A 16,366-nucleotide genomic window follows, 5' to 3' on the forward strand; every position below is an offset into this window, starting at 1 on the left:
GAAACTATAAGCTGGATCTAGTCAACAGGTATGAGACCCCCTGATACCCATGGCTGTTGTTTCCCCCCTAAGATAGATTCTTTATGAACTTTACTTGGTATTTCCCATCATTCCAGACATGAAACCTACACTTCTGAGGACTGTAACCACATGCAGAAAAATTAATACACTAGAGATACTGCAACTCTAGGAAAGGAAGGAAGGAAACATTTATTTATTGAGCATCTATTAAGTGATATGTGTCATGTGAGATGCTTTACATTGTTTTCCTCACTTGGTGACTCCTTTGCCACAGTGTTTTCCAATCTAGACCATTTAGGAAAGGTGGTTTAATAATTTATGAAAACATACCCACAGGCTCAGAATTTTCCCTGCAGTGGGAGTGAAGTGCGTGTCAAAAGGATAGGGCTGGACCCAGCAAATCTTTGATGTAGGAAAAGGTTTTGTGCAGTTGCGATACCATCTCCCCCTCCTACCTGGTCTCCATCCTCCCCAGCTTGTTCTGCTTCTTTGTTCCACTTAGTAGACTTATGCATAGAAAAGCACCAGGGAGTGAGTGTGGCATATATCTTGAGTATTTATAATTTGAATAAAAACTAGAGGGAGGGACTTCCCTGTTGATTCAGGGGCTAAGACTCTGCTCTCCAAATGCAGGGGTTCCAGGTTCCATCCCTGGTCAGGAAACTTAATCCCACGTGCTGCAACTAAGTGTTCGCATGCCACTATTAAGATTCAGTACAGCCAAACAAACAAAAAAACTAGAAAGAGGGCAGTGCTTGAGTAAAGGGAGTGAATGACAGATGGTGACATTCTGGCCCTGTAGGGAAGGCTGTTCTGCAGGAAGAACACAAGAACGGTGATCCCTCCCAAGCCCCTCAGAGCACACCGTGTAGGCAGCTGTGTGCTCAGTCATCTGTAAGGTGGAAGCAGGGTGAAGACACTGGTGTGGTGTTTTTGCATCTCACACCTTTACTGGCTCTAGGTCAGGCTGGTTTAAAGCGGCTTTCAGGTGCCTACAGGACATCTGCACACCCAGGAGCCCTTGTTGCAGACTGGCCGCTGGATGGCTCGGTGCCCCTGTCCCAAGGTTTCCTTTTTCTTCATCTTCCTCACTGGTCTATGTTCTCAGATTTCCCCGAAGTACAGAATGTAAAACTTGGGTGTAGCTGGAGAACAGTTTTTCTTGATTTTGCTCTGCTCTGCTCAGTTGCTTCAGCCGTGTCTGGCTCTTTGCAACCCAGTGGACCGTAGCCCCCCAGGCCCCTCTGTCCATGGATTTCTCCAGGCAAGAATACTGAGTGGGTTGCCATTTCCTTCTCCAGGGGAATCTTCCCAACCCAGGGACTGAACCTGCATCTCCTGCATTTCCTGCACTGCAGGCAGATTTTTTTTTTTTCATTTATTTTTATTAGTTGGAGGCTAATTACTTTACAGTATTGTAGTGGTTTTTGTCATACATTGACATGAATCAGCCATGGATTTACATGTATTCCCCATCCCGATGATTCTTTATGTGCTGAGCTACCAGGGAAGCCTGATGATTAGACAAAGTGTATGAAAAGGTCCCTGGAACAGTTAAACTGTCCCTACTAGGTCAGAAAATGCAAGCACATGGATGCACTATTGCTCTGGAAATCTGATTTACCTGCATCAAGAAAAAGAAAAAAGAAAACTTGAAAGTTTATGTATGGATGAGATTTGGAATTTGCAGCAAGCTTTGTTCACAGTTTTCCTGCTTGAAAAGTTGAAATTTCATTTCAAAAGGAGAGAGAGAGAAAGGGGGAGAGAGGTTGAATCTTCTTGGCTACATGATGCAAACCATCTGGTCAGTCAAGGTCAGGACTGGGTCCCTGTGGAGGCTCCCAGGGCATTTTTGGAAGGGGTATTGGGGAATCACTCTAGCGTGCAGCTCTGTTCACAGGGCCTGAGAGAGAAATTTCCCTGGACCGGTGGTGACCGCTGTTTACTTCTCAGAGGGACTCTGGGCACCTCGCCCTCACCACTTCCTTCCCACGCTCTCCCTTGTTTCTCTGCCAATCTATAAACACTACAGTATTAACACCTAAGTCTTTGGAGAAATGAATTCTCCTCATCTAAAAAAGTGTTATTCTAAACTACTGTCTCTAGAACTGACTGTGCATGAGTGCTAAATCATTCAGTCATGTTCAACTCTTTGCAACCCCATGGACCATAGCCCACCAGCTTCCCTTGTTCATGGAATTCTCCAGGCAAGAATACTGAAGTGGGTTGCCATGCCATCCTCCAGGGGATCTTCCTGACGCAGGGATCAAACTCACATCTCTTAGGTCTCCTGCTTGGTGGGTGGGTTCTTTACCACTAGCAACACCTGGGAAGCCCATAGAACTGGCTACTTAGAACTAATCAGTTCAGTTCAGTTGCTTAGTTGTGTTCAGCTCTGTGACCCCATGGACTTCAGAAAGCCAGGCTTCCCTCTCCATCACCAATTCCCGGAGCCTGCTCAAACTCATGTCCATCGAGTTGGTGATGCCATCCAACCAACTCATCCTCTGCCTTCCCCTTCTCCTCCTGCCCTCAATATTTCTGAGCATCAGGGTCTTTTCCAATGAGTCAGTTCTTCGCATCAGGTGGCCAAAATATTGGAGTTTCAGCTGCAGCATCAGTCCTTCCAATGAATATTCAGGCCTGATTTCTTTTAAGAGTGACTTGTTTGATCTCCTCAGTGTTCAATAGCTGTTGAGAACTAAATGGAAGAGTTTAGCATCATCTTATGTAATTTTTTAGTTTCGTGGCCACAAATGCCTGAACCACGAATGGAAAATATGCTATAAGGTGAAAGGATCGATTGAGTATCACAGCAGAGAGAGGTCTGGGGAAGATTTAGCAGGATTCAGAGCTGGAGAGGTGATCTTCCAAGAAAGTAGGATGATGGTCCAAAAAAACCCACAGTTGCCGAGGGCCTAGGTGTTTCTGACAGCTGGTTCCATCCTGTTTCTAGAACAACATGGTTCAAAAGACACTGAAGCTAAGTCTGTTACATCATAGTTTAGAATGGGAGGTTGAGGATGGATGCATTCAAATTATAGATATTTTTGAAAGAAAGATATAAAAAGTTTAATGTGATTGTAATAGGGAACCTATGAAGGTTTCAGTCTGGTGGATTTATCTTCAGAATTCAACAGAGTGCTCCAATGGAAGCCCATTTCTCCAGGGACTACATATTCTCAGGGGCAGACCCTGCCATCTCGGGGACTTGTGTGCAGTGCCCATCATCAAAGTGAAGCTGCCACAGCACTCCTTTGTCTGGGACACTCCAATGTCCAAATAAAAAAGTAAAGAAATGGGGACTTCCCTGGTGGTCCAGTGGCTGAGACTCTGCACTCACAATGCAGAGGGCCTGGGTTCGATCCCTGGTCAGGGAACTGGATTCTTCCTGCAGCAACTAAGATTTTGCATGCTGCAATGAAGATCATAGATCTTGTGAAGCTAAATAAACAACAAAAAATGCAAAATGATTAAAAAGAAAGGTAAAATAATAGGCATAAGAAGAACAAACAACTATGTATAAAATAAATCAGCTACAAAATTATGTGGTACAGCCTGGGAATAGAGCCAGTATTTTATAATAATTTTAAATGGAATATAATCTAGAAAAATATTGCATCACTTTGCTATACACCTGAAACTAATGTAATATTTTAAATCAACTATACTTCAATAACAATTTTTTTAAAGGAATAGATGAAAAGAGAAATATATACATTATTCTTTTAATGTAATTTTTTCAAAAGTATTCTTTGATAAGCTTTGTTTCAGGACAGGAAAAATAAAAAAAATTTGCATTTCCTTTCACTACAGTAGTGACCATACCAATCACAGTCTCCATGGTCAAAACCACCTTTCTCTGATTTTTCTGATGCCCTATTTTCACTGCCATGAGTTAACATCTATTAGCATTAACTGTTCTTCTCCTGAGACGCTTATTATTTATTTAACATCCACAACAATCAAGACAAAATTCAGAATATATGCAGACAATACCCAGAGGATACTGGGACACAAAGCCCAGAATCTTCATTTATTTATTTTTTGCTGAAGTAAAAGAATGATAACGCCTTCCCATCAGGTTTTTGATGTTGCTTTATGAAGACAGCGTGCCAAGCACAGGTAGCAACTGATAAGACCGTTTCAACAAAGGGGTCATTATCTCCAGACTTTTAAAGTAAATGTTCCAGTTTGGCATAATTTTATTCAGGTACCCTTTCAAGAGGGCCTGTGTTTATATTTTGCATTTTACCTGAGTAGAAAAACATCTCGTTTCTTGTACTTAGGAAGTGGTTTTAGCACTTGGAAAGACCTCAGTCACAGGGTGTGATAAGCAGGCCTGGCACAGCTGGAGGTTCTGACAATACCTGCCCTGGGCAACCCACTGTGAGGAGAAACCATCCAGAAATGACACACATCAGTGGCTAGGGTTAAGCCGTTTGGGGATTTGCATCAATCTACCCAAAATGAATGACGAAAAACCAAAGAAATCACTCAGTCTGGCGTTTGTACATCAAATGGTTTCTTATAAACCTTTGGCTGCAACTGTTTTTCACCTATTAAGACAAGCCTCAAAACTCCTGAAAGTTTAGCTAATTTCCAGTTTATCACAATAGCATTTTTTTAAGTTGTTTTTTTTTAATGTGGACCATTCTATAAAGTTTTTTTAATTAAAAAAATTTTATTTTTGACTGTGCTGGGTCTTTGTTGCTGCACACGGGCTTTTTCTAGCTGCAGTGAGTGGGGGCTACTCTTGTCGCAGAGCTTGCGCTCTAGGCCTGTGGGCTCTAGGAGTTGTCGTAGACAGGCTTAGCTGCTTTGCGGCATGTGGAATCTTCCCGGACCAGGGATCGAACCCCCGGTCCCCTGCATTGGCAGGCAGATTCTTGATCACTGGACCACCAGGGAAGTCTCATCTTTTAAAGTCTTTATTGAATTTGTTGCAGTGCTGCTTCTTTTGTTTATGTTCTGATTTTCTGGCCTTGAGGAGTGTGGGATCCTAGCTCCCTAACCAAGGATTGAACCCACTCCCCCTGCATTGGAAGGTGAAGTCTCAAACACTAGACCACCACGGAAGTCCCACAATATATTTTTTTCCTGTTGTTCTCTTTTACTATTCTTCTTCTTTTGAGTCATTTTCTGTGTCTCAGCCTTTGGGAGCAGCATCAGGCTTCTCGGGCATAAAGCTCCTGGGGACTTTGCATCCTCTTTTCCCTCTGCCTCTACTAAGTCCCATGGATGGAGGAGCCTGGTGGGCTACAGTCCATGGGGTCACAAAGAGTCGGACACGACTGAGGACAGCACAGCAGCACTACCTTTAGTAGCTCTGGGGTCAGCCTGCAGCCCCTCTAGGTGGCCAAACTTCAGTCACCATGAGAGAGTTCCAGCTGAATATCTGAATGATGTATCACAGTGAATTTTCCAGTGAAAGACTGTTAGACACACACTCCCGCCCCCCAACGCACACACACACACACACACACACACACACTCCACCATCTGACTGTTCCCTCTCTTGTTTCCTTGGCTGCTCCATACTCAGCCCTTGTTGGGCTCATAGGGCTTTGCCCGAGGTTGGTTCTCTCTTCCTGAAACACGTCACTTATTCCCAAGGATTTCAATTACCATCTGTCTATGCCTTAATGACTCAAAGTTGCCAGATTTTTCTATTAAGTGGGTGAATCTAACTGCTTGCTTGACATCTTGACCCAGAAAACTTTCAGACAACTTAACCATTATCACAAAAATGGAACACATTCACATCCTTTGTTCCCATCCTGCGCTTAGGTATGTGCTTTATCCAAGGTGCACAGCCATCCTCCAAGATGCCTGCCAACATCCAGGACACCTGTTTTCTTCCCCCTCCTTTTCCCGTCTCCCTCCAACAAGTTCTCAGCATCCTAGACACTAATCGTAGGTGTTCATCTGAGACATCTTATCAAAGGGAACAATTCAGTCTTCCTATGGCTCCTAAGAAAATGTCCCGAGATGATGTGGCTGACAAGGTCATCTGTGTCCCTACTTCTCTGCCTGCCTCCTCTGCGTCCTTGTCGTCTCTGCTCACCACATGCCAACCACATTCACCTTGCCCAATCCCATGTCAGACGCGCATGAGATGCTCAGTCCAGCTCACTGGGTTAACTCTCACCTCACACCTACCTAACTCTTCTCTCCTCTGAGGTTGCCTAGGGTCCTTCCTGTTTCTTTTTACTTGTGTGTGTGTTAAGCTGCTTCAGACTCTTTGTGAACCCATGGACTGTAGCCTGCCAGGCTCCTCTGTCCATGGGATTCTCCAGGCAAGAACACTGGAGTGGGTTGCCATGCCCTCCTCCAGGGGATCTTCCTGACACAGGGACCAAACCTGTGTCCCTTGCATCTCCTGCATTGGCAGGTGGGTTCTTTACCATGAGCTCCACCTGGGAAGTCCCTTTCTTTTTACTTGGTTCCTTTTATTGTATATTTTTGTTTGGCAATATATTTTTAAAGTCAATTATTTGTTACATGTTTGTTTATTTGGCTGCATTGGCTCTTAGTTGTGTCATGTGAGATATTTCACTATGACTCTCAGACTGTCTTTAGTGTTGTGTACAGGGTAGTTGCCCCTTGGCATGTGGGATCTTTGTTCCTTGATCAGGGATTGAACCCATGTCCTCCGCATTGCAAGGCAGACTCTTAACCACTGGACCACCAGGGAAGTCCCTTGGCAATGTATTTTTAAATAAAAATTATAGCTTCACATGGTTTAAGAGCTGAATTGTTTTCATGGTTTTTAACTCCCAAACCCAGTTCCTTGAACTCCCCCCTCCATTTTCTGCTCCCTAAGGGCATCTACTTTCAGCAGTTTTAATTGATTATTTTGGTAACATTCACTTCATCACTAAATAACATCAGTTCAGTTCAGTTCAGTCGCTCAGTCATGTCAGACTCTTTGCGACCCCATGGACTGCAGCACACCAGGCTTCCCCGTCCATCACCCAGAGTTTACTCAAACTCATGGCCATTGAGTCGGTGATGCCATCCAACAATCTCATCCTCTGTCGTCCCCTTCTCCTCCTGCCTTCAATCTTTCCCAGCATCAGGGTCTTTTCCAGTGAGTCAGTTCTTAGCATCAGGTGGCCAAAGTATCGGAGTTTCAGCTTCATCCTCAGTCCTTCCAATGCATATTCAGGACTGATTTCCTTTAGGACTGACTGGTTGGATCTCCTTGCAGTCCAAGGGACTCTCAAGAGTCTTCTCCAACATTACATTTCAAAAGCATCAATTCTTGGGCACTCAGCTTTCTTTATAGTCCAACTCTCACATCCATACATGACTACTGGAAAAACCACAGCTTTGACTAGACAGACCTTTGTTGGCAAAGTAATGTCTCTGCTTTCTAGTATGCTGTCTAGGTTGGTCATAACTTTTCTTCCAAGGAGCAAGTGTCTTTTGATTTCATGGCTGCAGTCACCATCTGCAGTGATTTTGGAACCCCCCAAAATAACATCTGTCACTGTTTCTACTGTTTCCCCATCTATTTGCCCTGAAGTGATGGAACCAGATGCCATGATCTTAGTTTTCTGAATGTTGAGCTTTAAACCAACTTTTTCACTCTCCTCTAACATACTTACTTACTAAATAACATACTTACTACTTAATTTTCCTATTTAGGTGTCATCTATTGATTTCTCCATATGAAAGATGAGGATTTAATTCTCCTCCTGAACGAAACTTTGTGATATCCTTGGACACTTTCTGATTTCTTATTCTTCCAACGTGTTATAACTTCAGTTAGTTTATACTGTGTGGTGTTTGCATTAATATTATGATGCTATTTAGAGCTGAGCCAAATGGTTGTGAATGAAAAATGTTGCCTGCTGTATCAGTGAAAAGGATGTTGCTGTCATCAAGCCAGCAGCCACTGTAGCTGCCTGACTGTGTGCACCCCGAGGGGATTCAGGATGGAGAAAGTAGGAAACTGGCCCTAGACAGCTAAGGTTCATATCAAGGGAATGAATTCAGTGAGCCCAGGCTCTTGTATTTTCCCATACATGGAAAGTGTTAAATTCATTAACTTAAGATATCCAGTTTTCTTTAACTAACAGTCATCTTTGGATGTTCTGACTAACTGGTTTTTGTTACAAACCTCCCCATCAGTCCTGGCTCCTCCCTGAAATCTTCAGAGCAGTCCCTCAGAGCTACCTGAGAGGCTGCTTTCTGGGCTTAAGTCCTCAGTATGTCTGCTGAATAAAGCATAGTTCTCAACTTCTATTGTTGTACATTTTTCAGTCAACATAGTAAACTAGGTTTTTCCCCACCAGGGTTAACTATTGCCTTTATTGAGGGCAGGCAGGAGGCTAACTGCCTATGTATTTATCACTAATTATCCACTTCTCACTTTCACTTGTGTTAATATCGCTCAATAAAATAAATCCTGGGTATTCTAATATTTTTTCTTCTTGAAGAAGCTTTTTCAGGAAACTTCTGACCTAAATTTGTTTTGGATTTTTGCCAATTTGGGTTCTCCTGGAAGCAGACACCAAGATGGTATTTAAAGAGCAAAGAGATTTATTAGGACAAATTCCTGGGCAGGGGGAACATAAAGTGGTAGGGGAAGGCAGGGAGAGCCTTCAGACTGGGATGCAGGTCTGACATCCGGGAAAGGAGAGGAGGAAGGAAGAACGCTGTGGTAGGAAGAGTCTCAGACTGCACCGTGGCTCTGAGGAAACCTCAGGGTGGCAGCTGGAGTCTCCTTGGAAGAATGCTATGTTGGGCAGAAATGACCAGCTGTAGGAACCCTGCAGTTGCAGGAAGGGGGACCCCTTCCAGGGCCTGAGAGTGGGCTCTTGTCTAACACTTGGAAGTGAATTCATCGAGGAGACACATGAGCTGACAAAACAAAGATTTTATTGTGAAGGGGCACCCAGGCAGAGAGCAGCAGGTTAAGGGAACCCAGGAGGACTGCTCTGCCACTTGGCTCACAATCTCAGGGTTCATGGTAATGGGGTTAGTTTCTGGGTTGTCTCTGGCCAATCATCTTGTTTGGCCCAATTCAGTCTGACTCAGGGTCCTTCTTGGTGGCACTGGCATCTCCCAGCCAAGATGGATTCTCATGTGAAGGATTCTGGGAGGTTGGTAGGACATATTATGGGCTGGTGGCTCCTCCCTCCTTTTGGCCCCTCCCAAATTCTCCCAGTTAGTTTTCAGCAACAGCACCATATTCCTTATCAGGACCTCCTGCTGGAGACAACTCATACAAGTGGTTAACATCAAGTCTGGCCAAGGCAGGCCATTTCGCTCAATAGTCCCCTAACACTGCCATGCTGAGGCATTGTCTGGGAGCTGCCAGCTGGAAGCTGTCACTGACTGCTTCCCTTCTGCAAGTTATCTCCTGAAGGAAGGGCTGAACAGCCATCCCACATCTTTACAGGCTGGTATATCTCCTGATTTTCTGTTCCAAAGGGCCACCAAATGAGGCTGGAGACCTTGAGAACTTTCACTATCACATGGTTTCTATCTTATTTCTTAGCTGCTTAATTCTTGATCTGAGTTCTTTCTCTGTAGCTTCCTGAGGAGGAGTGCACAAGGTGTAGTTTTTGAAAGCTTGCATCTCTGAAAACGTCTTTATTCTACTCTGTAGGGAAGGAAACTTGGCCACCCCAAAATGTCTCCTTGGCATGCAAATTATTTTGCGCTGAGAGCAATCGAGGCCCAAAAGACACAGAAAGTCACTTTCCGCTTTCCTCTTACCTGCCTAGAGAATTTAGATAAAGGGACTTTTTCCAGAATAGATCTATTACCTGAGATGCTTGCAAAGATTACAGGCCAAGTGTGATGGTGGAAACTTGGCAGGGCCCAGAAATCAGAGTCCACTCTGTGTCCTATTTGTCTACCAAATGTTTGTTTTCTCATCCTCATGTCAATTGCTCCCTCCCCTTTAAAGTCCCAAACCAGTACCCCAACATCCTCTTTTGGTTTCAGTTGAAGATGCTATTTAAGATGAGAACTTTGGCCATTTTGGTGAATTACTCAGTTTTCCTGAGTCTCTCCTATGTATGTTGTTGTTTAGTAGTTAAGTCATGTCTGACTCTTTTGTGACCCCATGAACCTCCAGGTTTCTCTGTTCATGGGATTTCACAGGCAAGAATACTAGAGTGGTTTGCCATTTCCTTCTCCAGGGGCTCTTCCAACCCAGGGATTGAACCTGTGTCTCCTGCATTGGCGGGCAGATTCTTTACCACTTAGCCAGCAGGGAAGCCCCTCTCCTGTGTATGCATGTTATTAAACTTCTGTTTGATTTTGTTTATCTGTCTCACGTGAATTTAATTCTTAGACCAGACAGAAGGACGTAGAAGGACAGAGGAAATTTCTGCCTCAGGAAGAACTCTCATACTTAATAAACAGCTGTGCGTAGGTATCTAGATAAGAAGTAACTTCCCTTCAAAACTCTGCAGGCATTTTGTTCTGTTTTCTCCTACCTTCTAGTATTTCTCTTAACAACTTTAAAGTCATTCCAGTTCTTGACCCTTAACTCCAGTGTTCTGAAACACTGTGGTGATGTGTCTCAGCACATTTTTCAGGCATCCTGGGGTTCTTAACTTGGAAACTCATTTTGAGCCTTGGGGAAATTCATATGCATAATTTCTTTAGTGTTGTGTTCTCATTTATTTTCTCAGCTTTTTCCCTCAACTCTTAATCAGCACCTATAAATTTCTTATGATTTTTTCCCTCCTATTTTTCCTTTTTAATTTCTAGGATATTTTTTCAATTTTAACTTCAAAACCTTTCAGAAATTAAAATGTGTTCTCCTATTATATATTAAGTTTAAACACATTTGTCTCAGGAAAACTTCTTTTAAAACATTGTTCTTATTTTATGGATAGAATATCTTGTCTTATTTTGTTCTGAAGAAACTCACAAAGGTGTTTTTTTTTTCTTTTCTTACTTTTCTTTACATTTTTATTCTTGCTTAGTTTGCTTTGACTTCTGTTTTTCTTACTACAAGGCTTCTTCTGATGTCTGCTGATCCTTGGCTGTTCACTCATATTTAATGGTTGGATGCTCAAAGCTGACTGTCAGTGGTGGGCATACGGGCATGGTTTTTAACTGAGATTCCTCAGAATTCACATGGAAAATGGGGATACTTATGGTGTTACCTCATAGGGCTGCTGTTAGATAACGCAGGTCAAGAGCGCATCGTGGCCCAAGCTTGGAGAAAGTACCAGATGACACGAACTGAAGAAAAGGAACAGGTAACCTCCTGGAGGTAGATGGGCCCCCTCCCTCAAGAGAAAGCAGTTGGAGATTCATTCCTTCTGGACTGATACTCCAAGATGAGAACAGCAGGACAATCTAGAGACAAGGATAGGCCCTGCCCAGGTAGAAGAGACCACATATTTCTCATTCTTGAAGTCAGGAGACCTAGCCAACTGCACATGCACAGAAAGTATCCTTGGAGGTCAAAAGGGAAATGATGTCAACCTACCCATAGGCCTCTTCACCTGAATCCATCTTGGCTGAGAGATAAACATGTAGCTGTAGGAGGATCCTGAGTTATACAAAATACAGACTCTGAAACAGGCAAATCAAAATCATTGGTCAAGGAAACTTGGAAGAAATGTCCCTTAAAAGTGATTCAAACGCCCATGAGGGCACGACTCTCCCTCTGAGTCTGCTGATGTGTCTACGAACAGGTACTGTACTCTTTTCCTCCTAATAAATACTTTACTTGTTTCACTACTTACTGTCTTGAGGGAATTCTTTTCTGCAAAGCTGAAGGGCCAGGGCCTTGTTGCTGACTTCTGGTCTAGGGGCTAGGATTCAGCACTCTCACTGCCATGACCTGACCTCAATCTCTGGCCAAGAACAAAATCTCTGCTTGCTTCAAGCTGCTCCAGACCAGGACCCCCCGAGATCAATTTAAATCTCGACTGAACACTCTTGAATCTCTCTGTGCTTTGGGAAGTTACTTAACTTCTCCATGTATTGGTTTTATTTATCTGTACAATGGGATTATAATTTTGCTGCCTCAAAGAGTTATGAGAGTTCAATGAGGTAATGCATACAAAATGTTGGGAATATGGCTTGACCTCACTTACAGTTAGTGCTCAATATCCCAGACGGTGTCCCCTCACCAAATCACTTCTTCATGTCCTTGTTTGGGAATTTAAGGAGATGTGGTTGGAAAACTGATTCTGGTTCCTTCAGAGCAGAGACACATCTGGAGTCAGTAGAGCTCTGCTCTTCCAAACAGACACGAGCTAGACTGCTGCTGAAGGGTGTATTTAAAAAAAAAAAAATGAATTCGTGGTCAGCATTGTCTAAACTTCAGGATAGAATCTAAACTCCAAACCCACATTAACTGCTTATTGGCCTTAAAGAAACCCACCAGACATGAGATCCCAACCTGGTTCACAGCTCGGGAGCATCAGAGGAGGGTGGTAAGTGGGTGTTTACAAAGCTCCTGTGAGAAAAAAAGTCTGGTTAGATTCTTTAGAAGAACAACAACCACAGAACTGAATCTAGGTTGTTAGTTTTTTGAGGGCAAAGGGGTTGAGGTTGGGATGGCTTTGACCTTCCATTTTAAGGAAATCAGTGGGGAAGGGCCCTCTGAAGACTGGAAGCTAAGATCAGTGAGGCAAACAATGTTGTGTCTCTCATTAACAAGGTTCTTTAGCATTTAAAGACTTTCCCATAATGCCTTCCTGCCTTGACTTCCACTCCCACACCGTTTCCTCTTGGGCCCCTGGAATAGGAGACACACATCTTAGCCCCTTCACAGAGGAGAAACTGCCTCCTTGGAATTGGTAATTTTACTTGGAATTAGGATCTGCTGCCTCAGAACTGGCGATTTTACTGTAATTTAAAAAGTTTCTCTGAGTAAGCAGTGGCTTCTATCTGAGAAAAAGCGAAGTCAAAGAAGTATTAAAAATCATGATTTGACAAAGACACTCAGAAAGTTGACTGAATATTTAGCTCTTGTGTTTAGAGATAACCATGGCTGCTGCGTCTTTTTTTTCCTTTTGCCTGTGCCACGTGACATATAGGATCTTAATTCCCAGACCAGAGATCAAACCCTCACCCTCTGCATTGGAAGCAGGGAGTCTTACTGACTGGACCACCATGAAAGTCCAAGCAGGCTTCTTAAAGGTCTCTTTGATTAAATCTACAATAAAAGACATCATTCCCTAGAACAGACTAAACATGAAATTGCTTGAAAATGTGCTTGTTATGGATGTTTGATTGTTTAGAAATAGATTTTAAATACTTCATGCAAAAGTATTTCAAGGCCATATGCCTTAATAAGTCAAGTAAGCACTTTTTCCTTTTGGTACACTGAAATAATTAATACGATCATTGTTATTCAGTGTATAGGAAGAGTGCTTTATTAAATGAGTGATAAATACTTTGGTTGAGAGGTTTCAAGACATAAGATGCAGAGGACTGGGCTGGAAGTTTGTGGTTAGTTGGTGCAGACTATTATATATAGAACAGATGGACAATAAGGTCCTGCAGTATAGCACAGGGAACTATAGTCAATATCCTGTGATAAACCATAATGAAAGAGAATATGAAAAAGGATATATATGTATAACTGGATCACTTTGCAGTACAGCAGAAATTAACACAACACTATAAATCAACTCTACTGCCATAAAAAAAAAAGAAAAAATAAGACTGGACGGGTGGTTTTGTAAGAGTTCCCAGAAGGAGTGAAGACAGCAGGAAACATGCCAGCCTCCTCTCCTTCCCTGCAAACAAGCAGAATTGTGGACGCAATTCACTGAATGATGACAGTGAATGTTTTCCCTGAAATTACAGGAAATGTAATTTCAGTGCTTGCATTTTTTTTTTCTATGACTTCTTGAAATTCCTTTATCTATTGCATTCCCTCCCCCACCTCCCACCGCCTGCCCCAACCTTGACGCTGAACTTCTGATGGACTTTGTGTGGCTCTGAGTTGTGTCTGACATTCAAAAATACCCTTTCCTTCTGGTGGATGGGCTAGGCCATGTGGCCCCAGGGTGGGGTGGGGGGAGGGTGACTGAGCTGGACACAGAGGCTTCTATTAATAGTAATTCAGAATTTCCTATAAGAGATCGCCTTTTCTCTGGGGGCATATTTCATCTTTTCAAACTTACGACAGCATAGATTGCAGGTCCAGTCATCCATGAAGACAGGCAGCCTTTTAGTTATCATAGGTAATTTGTAGTTCAGGAGCTGACACTCTATTTACTTTCCTTCAGTAAAAATGGCCCACTCTTTGTGTGCATGCTTGTTTTTTTGGTAGAGAGGGAGACTTACGTTTGTTTAATGCTTTTTGCTTTTCTTGGCATGTTTGCTGATAGCAACATCTCAGCTGTATACTGGAAAATCTGGCCTCTTACCAGTGAATGTCTGGGAGATTTGGTTGGCTGTTCAGAGCTTTCGCTTGTTCCTTCCTAAAGCATGCACAATGGTAACCCTAGGAGGACTGCCAGGGTGTTCAAAGGACTTTGCACATTGCAAAATGCTCCTTATGGAGAAGTGTTTTTTCTGAACATAGCAGGTGCTTGAAAAATTACTGATTAAATCTATTATGCAAGCCAGTAGTAACCTACCCCATTCAGTATCTCTTACTAGAGAGTCACTTGCAGTTTGACCAGGGCTCTGAGTTTCAATCATTTATCTTCTGCTAAGCTGGACAGCATGTGTTTATCCCTGGCCCTGTGACTCACCAACCCCATTACCTAGGACAAGTCGCTGTCCGTAAGTGGTGAGTAGATGGGTTCTTACTGCTGACAGAGTCCACTTGCTTGGCCATAGCTTGTTTAACTTCTGAAACAAGAGTTTAAAAACCCCATTGAATTTACTGATGAGATGATATGACATATGGGATTTACTTTGAAATAACCCAGGGGATGGGGTGGGGGAAGTAAGGGAGGGTAGAGATGAAGTGAGATATTCCATGAATTCACAGCTGCTGAAGCTGAGTGATCAGTACCTGGCAATTCGTACTAAATAATTTTGAAATGTCTCATAATAAAAAGTGAAAACAAACAAACAAAGAAGTTTCCTTCAAAGGATTCAGGATTTAACAGTTTGGAGACCAGCTTCTGAAATACCATTTGGTATGTTGTCACCTTTTTTTTTTTTTTTTTTTCATTTTTAAACAAAGGAAAAGCCCCTCAGGTACTTGAGCAAAGTGGGGGAAAATATTTGGCTGGAGATTCTCAAGAGTAGCTGTGGGCTGAGTCAGCCCACCCCCTGGGCCACAGTGAGGTTTTGTCTAGTGGATGGGGTATTCCCCTGTCCCAGGCCAGCTTCGGCTGACTCATACAGTAAATCAAAGTTTCACATCTAACTGTTCTGGGCATTGGTTATCAAGGTTGGAACCCAAAGGCCTGGCTGAAATCAAGAGAGGCTATTTCACACCTTCTTTAAAGGTCAAAACTTTCCTCCAGAGAAGCCTATTCTCCATCTGGAAGCTTCTATCTGATGTCACCCAAGCTAGGAACTGAAAAGGGGACATTTCCTAAAAGTACACTAAGCTCTTTGGAGACATTCATTTTAGGGTTAAAAAATCAGCTGAAACCATAAGCTGACTTGTTTACTTACAGGAGAGAAATGCCTGGTGAACAGGGAGTTCATGATAACCTCAACTGTTTAGACTGTTCTGACAGTGGATCAGCTATGTCACTGGGCCTCTGACTTCACAGGGCCGTAGATCAGGACAGGCCACTGCCCTTGATCTTGACCCATTGATCAGACATGAATGGGTCAGGACCTTCTCTTCCATGGAGGTCAAAAGCAGGGTCCGAAATTTTCCTTGCTTGGTATGCAGGCAGCTGCTGCCCTGGAGGATAACTGAGCAGATTCCCAGTCAGTTTTCCTCTTGCTTTTCAATCTGGAGCCTGAGCCTCAGGATGGGGTGGGGTGGGAATACCTTCCTCAAGCTTTCCATGTGATGGCCAGTCTGGTCTTGAGTCTGCTTTTCTCTGAGCCCAAGGAAGCAATGTCCACTCTACATAGAATTTAGACACAAATCAAGCCAAAGATAAAAATCAAGCCATTGACATAACTGTGTCCTGAGAATAGACGAGCCAATATTTGCCCACATTTAGAAAATAATTTTTTTAATTGAAGTATAGTTGATTCACAGTATCGTTTCAAGTGTATAGCACAGCCATCCCATTACACATAAATATGTGTGGGTATAACTGAACATGCATAACATATATATACATATACACATATATACATATTCACATGTATATTCCTTTTCAAATACTTTTTCCTTATAGTTTATTACATAATGTAAAGTATAGTTCCCCATGCTATACAGTAGGTTCTTGGTTATTTATCTACTTTATGCATAGTAGTG

The 16,366-nt window shown here is 42.9% G+C and overlaps 1 long non-coding RNA gene and 1 other non-coding gene across 3 annotated transcripts in view; both read left to right on the forward strand.

The window, feature by feature from the left end:
- The first annotated feature begins 3,328 nt into the window (after positions 1-3,328).
- Positions 3,329-3,401, forward strand: TRNAV-CAC (transfer RNA valine (anticodon CAC)). The gene has a single exon. It is a non-coding gene; the product is annotated as a tRNA-Val (tRNA).
- An 11,255-nt stretch (positions 3,402-14,656) lies between these two features.
- Positions 14,657-16,366, forward strand: part of LOC139036486 (uncharacterized) — a 48,617-nt gene continuing 46,907 nt past the window's right edge. For both annotated transcript variants that reach the window (XR_011489248.1, XR_011489247.1), the window contains exon 1: positions 14,657-14,758. This is a non-coding gene — a long non-coding RNA (uncharacterized lncRNA). The remainder of the gene's footprint in view (positions 14,759-16,366) is intronic.

Source organism: Odocoileus virginianus, chromosome 9 (assembly GCF_023699985.2).
Source record: "Odocoileus virginianus isolate 20LAN1187 ecotype Illinois chromosome 9, Ovbor_1.2, whole genome shotgun sequence".
NCBI classification, from domain to species: domain Eukaryota; kingdom Metazoa; phylum Chordata; class Mammalia; order Artiodactyla; family Cervidae; genus Odocoileus; species Odocoileus virginianus.